Consider the following 8,895-nt stretch of genomic DNA (forward strand, 5'->3'; position numbering starts at 1 on the left):
TTTTTTTTTTTTTTTTTAACTGGGGAGAGAGCAGATAGATCTAGAGACAGAGGATTGATGTGGCTGTGTTTTGGGCGGAGGGGTCTCAATTGCTACCCTGAGATCATGCCTTTCCTGGTTACAAGCTCTTGGATGTTTAGGGTCTCAGGTTGACAGATGCCGTTGACTCTGCTCCGTCAGGTAGGACAGAATGAAATGCAGCGGGGACCTGCCCCGTCTTCACCATCCTTAAGTGTGAGCCTGTTGGCGCAGCCACAGCGTCAGGCCATCAGTCCATGCATGCTCTGAGGGTCTTCCCCCTTTTTGGCGGATCTGCTTCTTCACCAAGGAAAATGCTTGTCTGGGTTGATTCAAATCCTGCCCAGGGCTCTGGCAATCCTGGATTCTCCAGTAGTTCCAGAAAGCCCCAGGCAGTCTTTTTTGCCCCCCCCCCCCCACCTTAGGAAGGCCTCTAGAAATAGTTCTTCATACCTCAGGCACGGGGACAGAAGATAGACACCCTCTATTACCACCCCACTCTCCCCACCCAACACCCTTGGTTTCTTTCCTAGAAGAGAAGGTGGAGGTGGGGTGTGGGGAGGAAGATATTATTCTGAGGCACCTCCCAAATTATTCTAGGGAGTATGATGTGCTTGGGCAGGGCCGATCATCAGGCTTGTGTTGGATATCTTGTTTCTGAGAAAGGCATGCAGTTGGGAGGCTCCCACTTCCTTGGCATGGACAGCTGATGGAGAGCTCCTGCGAGAGGTGGTGGTTCAACTTGCCAGCTGCTCCTTGGGAGAAAGAGGTGGCAGCCAGCTTGGCAAAGATTACAGCCTCGGAAAGGCCCGGGGGCAGCGGTAGTGCTGCAATAGGGTCACTGTGAGTTGGAAGCCACTAGACAGCAAAGGGTTTCTCTGGTATGAAAAATGAGGGGATGGAGAGGCAAGTGTTGCTCATTGTCCTGGTACTGGGTGGGCAGACGTGGAAGGCACCCGTAAGGACCATGTAGACTCTGGGCCACGGTGGCAGGGCCCATCGAGAAAGGTCAGATCTGAGCCCAAAGACAAGTTGGCAAGTAGAGAGAGGACTACACTGCTTTGGGCCCTTCCACTCCCTTGGATTTTGTCCTTGGGACCTAATGTCAGAATCCTTGCCTAACTATCTGTCAACCCGGCCCAGCTACTGGGCATCCAGGGCCCATTTGTGCCTCTCACTGTTTCTTGTCATGACCTGTCATTGGGTAAGGTGACCAGATTTTAACATTGGTAAAGTGGGACACCATTGATAAAACTCATATCCTGGCAAAATAGCCACATGGCAGCCGAAAACCGTATACCCTAGCTTGTCATGCATTCTTTCCAAAAATCGGGACTTTTTAAAAATGCTGCAGGAGGTGGGAAAAATTGTTAAAATTCGGGACTGTCCCTCCAAAAGCGGAACGTCTGGTCACCTTATCATTGGGGGACCCAAGGACCTGGTTAGGTCCAGTTCAGGGCCCTCTTCCACTCTGAACTACTTGTCTGTGAGTATCTGGGTTGCTTTGCTGGCTGATCGAAGGGGCTGTGTGAGGGGTGGGGCTGAGTCCCAGAACCACACTCGAGTTCTGGCCCAGTTTCCACGTGTGCTCTCTCTGCCATCTTCTACTGCGGAGTGAGGCTAGAGGGGGAAGACGTGCATTTCTGAAGCTTGTCTTGCTCTGTGCACGGAATTGTTAGGGTTCACGGAGACTGCAATTTGACCGATCAGACAAGGGCCTTGTCTCTAGTGCAAAAGAGGCTCAATCTCGCTTTGCGATGAGGTAGTTAGGGATGGCTTTTCTAAGAAGATGGTTTGGACGGACAGCTCCGACATTAAATGAAGGGACACACTGTACAGCTCTCTGGAGAATATTCCCAGGTAGGGAATTCCAGGTGGAAAGATCCAGAGGCAGGGATGTGCTTGGGCTGTTCAAGGAACGGCAGGGAAACGAAGTGGCAGGCACAGAGAGCTCAAGGGTAAGGGTGGGAAGAATGAGCTGGCTCACCTCGGGCTTTCTTAACTTAGGTCAGATTCTCTTAATACCCAAAAGGAAAGGAAAAGGGACCATTTATTAAAAACCTATGATATACCTGTGCTAGGTGCTTTGCTCACAACAACTTCGGGGATTCATATTGAGCCCATTTCATTGATGAGGAGACTAAGGTTCAGAGAGGCCAAGAAATGAGGCTGTGAACATTAGCCACTGAATGAGTCCTGAAAGACAAAGCCAGAATTCAAACTTAGGTCTGACTCCAGAGCGCACACTCTCCCAACAAGCTCCTCTTGTTGCTTTTATTTTGTTCGGAAGAGCTTGTATGTAAGGCAAGTGGATGTCAGTGAATGGGGGTGGGAATGGCTGGTCCTAAAGGGAGATTACTCATTTTTAAAGACTGCTAAGCCAATGCGGGGGCCGCATTCCATGTCAGAAGGTGCCTTCACACAATTTCTTGTTTGCAAGCATTGTGGGTAGTTTATTTGGAGAGGAGGGTAAGCCAGAGAAGGCTGGCCCTTGTCCCCCAACCCCCTGAGAAAAGGGGCCACCTTGGTATGCACAGAGGACTTGCCTCAAGATGCAGATAGTGAGTTTCCCTGGAGGCGTCCTAGTTGCTGTTGGGTAACCTTGCATTGGTTCCCAGTCACAGCGCCCTGGGCACAGCAGAGTGGAGCCCTGCCCGCTCCTAGGCCAGTCTCACCCTTGTTCTTATGCGGGCACCCTGTCAGTCCATTTCATTTTCACGGAGCCCCACCTTCATCCAGCATGATGTCCTTTTCTAGGGACTGGTCTCTCCTGACAACATGCCCAAAGGACATGAGACGTCGTCTTCCCATCCTTGCCTCTAAAGGGCATTCTGGCTTCATAGACTCCTGGGAAACTAACCTGGTGACCACTGGGGACAGAAGACCTTCCAAGTATCCTAATGGGCTCTAAACAAACCTCGTTTCTTCTGCAATTCTGCTGCTCTGCATGCTATTCATCTATCACCTCAGCCCACAGAGGAGATGAATTCAGGTCAGAGGACACCTCTTGAGCCCAACTGCCAACCCTGAGGTCTCTGGGTGGTACAAGTACCTAAGCACCTGATGACTCACTGGAAGATTGGGGTTTAAATTCACCCGGAGGTGCCTAGGAAGAGAAGCCTGGCAATCGACTCCTTAAAGATCATTACCTTGAAAACTCGTGTGCAGTTATGGGGTCAAGCTAGGTGTGTCGCCCTCTGCCCCCCGCCTTCTTCTTCCCCTTTCTTGTTTTGTGTGCTGGAGTTACACAGATCAATAAAGATACGCTTCAACCCATCCAAACCTTACATTCCTGCACTTTGTTACCCTCAGACGATCTTAGGACGGTGGCAACCATACGCCTCTATTACTGGACATGGGATGGAGCGGGTGACTGGACCAAATGTAGGCTTGCTCAGAATTAAATTGGTTTTTCTTTCAGTCTGTAACATCATTTTAATTTTTCTAATGCTGGCTTCCGAGGAGCAAAACCTTTAAATATGCTTTTTCTCTTATGATAGTTCTATTTTGTAAGGGGTCTTTGTCTACTCCAGGGTGGTGAAGGTTTTCTCTTGTTTAAGAAGTTTTGTAGTTTTTTTTTAGGTTTTCTCTTTAGGTCTTTAATCCTTTTCTAATTATGATAATTGTCTATAAGGTTATGAGGTAGTAGTGTTTGGGATTCTTTAGCCTCAGTGTATGGACATTTCGTTGTTTCAGCATGGTTAAATGAGAAGACTATTCTTTCCTTATTGAATTACACTAGTACTTTGATCATAAAGAAATGACCATAATGACCATGGTCAGTAGTTGACCATATGTTGGATCTGTCTGAACTCTACCTCGTGTCATTGACCTATCTGCCTATCTGCGTTACAATGACTACCTTGATTGCTGACACCAGGGATTAGGAAGCTCTGAAATCAAAGTCTTGAAATCAGAGTCTAAGTCTTTCAACCTTGTTCTTTTTCAAAATTGTCTCGGCTATTAAAGGCCCTATGAATTACTGTCACAGGAGAAAGATGGGGCATTCTACTCCCACAAAGAGTTGGAGTCTCAGAAACCCACAGGGGCAGGTTTACCCTCTCCTCCAGGGTGGCTATCAGTCATCATCGACTCAATGGCAGTGAATGAGAATTACTCATTTCGTATACATTTTGTAGTTTGGGACATCTGGTTTCTTTCACTAACAGAATGTTTTAAAAGTTCACCCATGTTACAGCATGTGTCTTCATGATCTATCTTTCTGTCTTTATGACTGAATAATATTCTGTGTGCCACACTTTGTTTATCCTGTTGTTTCTGCCCCTGGCTGTTATGGCTAATGCTGCTATGACCATTCACATGCACGTTTTGGTGTAGACACGTGGTTTTCATTTTCTTGAGATATATGCATAGGAGTGCAATTGCTGGGCCATATGATAATGTATTTAAATTTTCGAGCAACTAGGGATTGTTTACTAAAGTGGCTGCACCATATTACCCTCCTACCAGCGATGCATAAAAGTACCGATTTCTCCACATCCTCACCAACACTTGCCACTCTCCGTGGCTTTTATTATAGCTATCCTCGTGCGTACGAAATGGTCTGTCTGGTGGCTTTGGGTTGAATTTTCTAATTACTAATAATGGCAAGCAGCTTTACATGTGCTTATTGGGTATTTGGGTACCTTTGGAAACTCATTTAAAGTGATTATCTTTTTAGTACCGAGTCGTAGGCAACTTGTATGTAACCTAGGTGTTACACCCTTATCTCCCACATGATCTACAAGTGTTTCTCCCCAGCTGTGGGAGTCCTTCCCCTTCTTCCTGGCGTCGCTGAGAGTAAAGAACCTTCACCTTTTGAGACAGTGCTGCTTACTCATGTTTCCTTTTGTGGTGTGTGCTTTAGTGTCCTACTAAAGAAATTATGACCTAATCCATGGCCAGACCCGTTTATTGTCCTCTGTGCTTTCTTGTCAGAAATCCTATGATCCATGATTGATTGCATAGATTTGGTTATTATGATCAGTTCTATGCCCCGTCTGGAGTTGCTTTTTGCATGTGGCATGAGGACAGCGTCCAACATCATTCTCTTGCATGTGGATGTTCACAGGCAAAATGCTGAAGAGAAAGAAGCGTATTCGTGGGTGCCTTTGTCAAAATCTAAAGGTTTCATTCTGCGCTCTCAATTCCACACACTCATCTTGTTGTCTCTCTTTAGGCACGGCTACACCCATCGATCGCCGTACCTTTGTTTTAAGTTTTACAGTCAAGTAGAGTGAAGTCCAGTTTCATTTCTTTCTGCTCTGGTTTGTAGTTGTCGTTACTGTGCAGTTTCCATATCGTTTATCTCCACTGGGGTGTATATGTCTTTAATTATTTTAATAGACTGACATTAGATGTTTCAATTCCAACGTTGAGGCTATCTTTTTTTTTTTGTCCTTTCATTTTCTTTTTTTCTAACTTTATTGGGAGCTCTTACATCTCTTATCACAATCCATACATTCATCCAGTGTGTCAAGCACATTTGCACATTTGCCACCATCATCAATTTCAAAGCATGCTCTTCCCACTTGAGCCCCTGATATATCAGCTCCCCATTTCCTCCCCCTCCCTCCCCCACCCGCCCTCCCTCACGAACCCTTGATAAGTTATAGATTATTATTTTCGTATCCTACATCGTCCTCTTCAGATAGATTTTTATTACCTACGGTGGTGATGTGAAATTGCATAGATATGGTCCTCCAATTCTTACCTCTATAACCCCCACCAAATGATTGGGTAGGTTCAAGCAAATAAGGTGTAGAGGTTTCTTACCTGGGGATTGGCCAGCTTTGCCATTCCCTTGGCTATGAGAGAGCCACCTTAGAGGCAGCAGCAGCAGAGAGGGTCCCAGGCCTGTGAAGAAAGAAAGCCCTCCAGTGGAGCACGAGGCAGAGGAGGCTGCAGAGGCTGCAGGGCCCGTGGCACAGAGCCCATGAGACAGAGCTGAGGAGCGGCACCAAGCCTGCGCGGCAGTGATGGAGAATGACAGGTGGCCCTCCTGGCCCACAGAGACAGAGGCCAAGGGACCATGTGACTGTGAGGCTGAGGACCAGAGAGAAACGTGGCTGCTGGTTGAGGAGCGATGTTGTTGTGGACCAAAGACTATATCCTTAGTGTTTTTTGATCCTGGCTTGTGGTAACTTGTTAACTTCCCTAATAAAACACCACAATCATGATTGTTGCTCCTGAGTCTGTGTGGCCTTTGCAGAGGATTATAGAATCAAGGAAAGAGGTCGAGTGCCATGGGAGGAACCCATGTTGGTGTCGGAAGGAGGTAAAAGAAGGCTGGAGGCTCATCTGACCTCTACCTGTGGCCATCAGCCTTGGGCTTGGGTGGAACTGCAGTCTGCTCCCAACGGAAGCTGCAGGAGGCCAGAGGCGTCTCACACCGTTCTCTTACCTCCCTTTGAGTTTTACCATGTGCTGGTCACACGCTTCCTGCTTTGTTGCCGGCCTGGTAAATTTGATGGTATTCTGGACATTGCGAATGCTACGTTAAATTTCATTGTTTTCTTCTGAAGATTCCCCCACCCTCTTCTTGTGGGCAGTTTAAATTCCTGGCTTCTCACTTTCCGTTAATCTTGGCTGTATTCCCTATTTCGGCAGGGCATACTTGTGCAAAATCCAAGGTGTTTGCTAAAGATTTGGTAGGATTCAACCTCTAACCTCTGCCTCCGCTATTGATCTTTTCAGGGCACGCGCATTTTTATTTTCTAGGGCAGCTCTGGATGAAGACTTTTGTTAGGGTGAAGTTCTTCTTCCTAAAATGAACCCCCAAATGTGTTAGCTGGATATTTGGAATGTATATTATATTAAAGAAGTCTTGCTACTCTGGCTGGGGTAAGACTTCAGCTTCATCGTCTCCCATGTCTTCCTTTCTCTTGTTTCTTTTCTCAACATTGTAGCAGCCACTTACTGGTTATCTATCCTCTATCTGTCTGTCTGTCTGCCTGCCTGTCTGTCTGTCTATCATTTATCTCACCCTACGCATATGAAACTGAGCTCTCAACAAGAACTCACTCATGAGGGATTTCCATACAGACTGGAAATGGCTTCCAAGGGCTTGTCCTTTGCACCCATTCCCCCTCTCTTGTGCCCTGCCATTTTAGCTTTTCTGAACTTGGATCTCTGCCTCTTTGCTCTCCTTACACTCCCGCCCCCCAGGGTGCAGTCCAGAACTTGTCTTCATAGGGCTAAGTGCGGTTCCTGTTCCCAGAGAAGTGATTAAGGTGAGGACATGCTCTACACTGCTGTTGTTGTTTTAGGTGTCTTCTGCTTGATCCTGCCTCATCGTGACCCTCTGCGCAATCGAACAAAACTCTGTCCCTCCCTGCACCATCCTCACAGTTTTTATTTTATTTTATTTTTTTTAATCGTTTCACTAGGGGCTCACACGACTCCCACCACAATCCATACACACATCAGTTGTGCAAAGCACATTTGTACATTCATTGCCCTCGTCATTCTCAAAACATTTGCTCTCCACTTAAGCCCCTGGCATCAGGTCCTCATTTTTACCCTCTCTCCCCGCTCCCCCTCCTCATGAACACTTGGTAATTTATAAATTGTTTATTTTGTCATATCCTGCCCTGTCCAACGTCTCCCTTCACCCACTTTTCTGTTGTCCATCCCCCAGGGACACCCTCACAGTTGTTGTTTTTTGCGTCCAATGTTGCAGCCATGACATGAATCCATCTCACTGAAGGTCTTCCTCCTTTTCCCTGACCTTCTACTTGACCAAGCCTGCTGTCCTTTCCCTGGGACTGGTCTCTCCTGATGGCATGTCCAGAGGATATGAGTCGAAGTCTTGCCATCCTAACTTCTAAGGTGCATTCTGGCTGTACTTCTTCCAAGATGGGTTTGTCTGTTCTTCAGGCGGTCTGTGGTACTTTCGGTATTCTTCTCCAGCATCGTCATTCAAATGCATCGGTTCTTCTTCAGTCCTCCCTATTCATTGTTCAACTTTCACATGCATAGGAGGTGATTGAAAATGCTGTGGCTTAGGCCAGGAGGACCTTAATCCTCAAAATGACATCCCTGCTCTTCAACACTTTAAAAGTCATTCAATTTCCTGCCTCCTGCTTTGATTGTGTATCCAAGCACAATGCTGTTCAAGTGGTCTGCAAGAGAAAAAGAGCAAGGGAGAGCATGCCTGGGAGGTTCCTTTGGGCCAAGCCTAGAACCAGCACATTACTTCTGCTTACATTCCCTGGGTTAGAATTCAGTCTCCTGGCCTTCTCTAATGGCAAGGGTGGCTTGGAATTAAGGTCCAGCTGTATGGATGGGAAGAAGAGGAGAACATAGATGCTGGCACATAACTAGTAGCCTTTGCCATAAGGACCTATCAAAAGTAGTTTGGTGTGTCATACTCACACTTCTTCAATTATATGAACGTTACAGGCTTACATGTTTGCCTCCCCCATTGGGCTCTGGGGTCTTCATTCTTCTTTATATCTCTGAAGCTCAGCACCCAGGAGAAATCAGGGTATGTGTTAAATGGGGGCTAACTGGTTTTTGGATGAATGCCTGTATTAATAGTGAGCTGGTGTGACAGTAGTTGTCCTAGGGATTCAGAGACAACTCTCGGAATGTCACACGGTCTATGTTGTCAGTTTGGAGAATGATACTTCCTTCTCTTTGTTAGAAGTTCCTCTGTCAATCTATAAAATATTATCAAGCCATGTAGGCATAATCACATACATTTAATGGCATTCAACAGTTAGATTTTCTTGGGTTATACAGAATCAACACCACCCTTTGGTTCTCAAACAGGTATTATGGTCAAGGTTGCAGTAGACGTTTTAGAAGTCTGGGAGTGAAACCGAAGCTGTTTGAGTGCAAGGTCCTCTCCCTGCTCAAGTCGCTCCACTCCCA

This window comes from Echinops telfairi, unplaced genomic scaffold, assembly GCF_000313985.2.
Source record: "Echinops telfairi isolate 266 unplaced genomic scaffold, ASM31398v2 ScPeMD7_7356;HRSCAF=8355, whole genome shotgun sequence".
NCBI classification, from domain to species: Eukaryota; Metazoa; Chordata; class Mammalia; order Afrosoricida; family Tenrecidae; genus Echinops; species Echinops telfairi.